Source organism: Arachis duranensis, chromosome 3 (genome assembly GCF_000817695.3).
Source record: "Arachis duranensis cultivar V14167 chromosome 3, aradu.V14167.gnm2.J7QH, whole genome shotgun sequence".
NCBI classification, from domain to species: Eukaryota; Viridiplantae; Streptophyta; class Magnoliopsida; order Fabales; family Fabaceae; genus Arachis; species Arachis duranensis.
The window spans coordinates 35857250-35859184 of NC_029774.3; positions in this window are offsets into that span (position 1 = coordinate 35857250).

Here is a 1935-nt window from a genome sequence, read left to right on the forward strand (position 1 = left end):
TCCGAGAAGCTTGATATTGATGTTGAGGAGGGTGCGCAACCTCCAAAGCATATCATCGTTGGAGACTTGGAAGAGGCTTATCAAGAAATGGATTCAATCATGGATGAATTTCTTTCTACAATGGAATCCTCTCTCATTGGACATGAAGTTGAAACTATAAAAGAGTGTGCACAACCTCCCAAGGAAAACGAAAATGGCATGGTGTATATCGAAATTGAAGAATATGAAAAGGTTTATCAAGAGATAGATTCATTCATCAATGAATTCCTATCCAAAATTGACTCACCTCCTATTGAACAAGATGAAGTTCTTGAAGACAACACCAAGCCACGTAACAAAGGGGATGAGGTTGAAATTGAAGAAGCTTGTGAAGAGGTGGAAACAACAAAAAAAGAGCACAAGGAAGTAGACCTTGCATTGTCCAAGTGTGGGGAAGTCTCCCTTCCTACATCACCATCCAACACAACATTCAAGTGGGTAAAATTTCTATCCCTAAGCTTTACTTTCTCACTTGAATATGGTTTAATTGAAAATGATGGTCAACTTAGAGCTCTTTGTGGAACTAAAAGCAAAAATGAGTTGTGTAGTGGTTGCAAGTTAGGAATTAAGCTCATAAAGGTCAAAGCTTCAAGGTATAGGAACGATGATTGGAAGAACGTCATTTTACAAGGGTATCGAAGGAAGACTTGGTCTGTTAAAGAGAATTCTATATGTCAACCACCCGGAAAGAAAAAGTATGGAGATCAAATTGAAGACGGGTGTGAAGATAAGGTATGGGACCCCGGTTCGCTATGTGAAGATCAACTATGGGACCTCATATCTTGGGTAGAACTTTGCCCAAGCGGGATGAAAATGGTTGGAAATTCTATTAACCAATTGAGGAGCAAGGATCCTTGGAGATTCAAGGATGAGCATAAACATAAACCACCATGACAACAAGCATCTCAAAAGGTCCAACTTAAGGACTTAAACTAAAAGTGCTAGGTGGGAGGCACCCCACCATGGTAAACCCTTTCCACTCTCTTTCAAATTTGCTCAATAAATGATTTGAGTTACCATTGTAGGTAGATGTTTCACATAAATTTGTTTGTACAACTTAATTGTTAGCTTAGTCACATGTATGTTGTGTTTAGTAGTAGATGAATAATATCAAATTGCATTTTTGTGAATTGTATGATGGTTGATTGAATAAAGAGTTGTGAACAGTATGGGGAGCACCCAGCATAATTTTTCTTATAAAAAAAAAGAGGGGGTGGACGCGCGCGCACGATGTACGCGCACGCGTCCCTGAGCGGATGCATCACCACCCACATTTCAGAGAGTTGGGCTTCTCTTGGGCAAACATTATGCCCTGAGCCCAACACAATCCACGCTAACGCGCACTTCGTGCGTGCGCGCAGATGATGAGAACATGAAAGCTCACGCGAACGCGCACGTGCCGCGTGCGCGCCGATTTGCTGCTGCCAATTTTCAAGCCGAGCTCCAGAGAGTTGAGCCAGCTCTGGGCCATCCTTAAGCCCCTGGCCCAACTCAACTCGCGCGGACGCGTACATGCCGCGTGCGCGTCCATACGCCAAGAGAAGAAAAGGACGCGAGCGCACGCATCGCGCTTGCGCGCCTTATGGTAAACTGCCAAATATACGCGGACGCGTACATGCCGTGTGCGCGCAGGTCTGGTAGCGCAGCCTCCGGGCCATTTTTCAGAGAGTTAGGCCTGACTTGGGCCAACTCTAAGCCTCAAGCCCAACTCCAAGCACGCGTGCGCGCATGGTACGCGCACGCGTCCTTGCCTATTTTGCTCATCCACGCTTAAGCGCGTTGTACGCGCATGCGTAGGACCCTAGATTCTTCAATGCACGCGGATGCGCAAGGTGCGCGCTCGCGTCGATTCAAAAGATGATAACCCTAACACGCGACGCGCACTGCGCAGCCGCG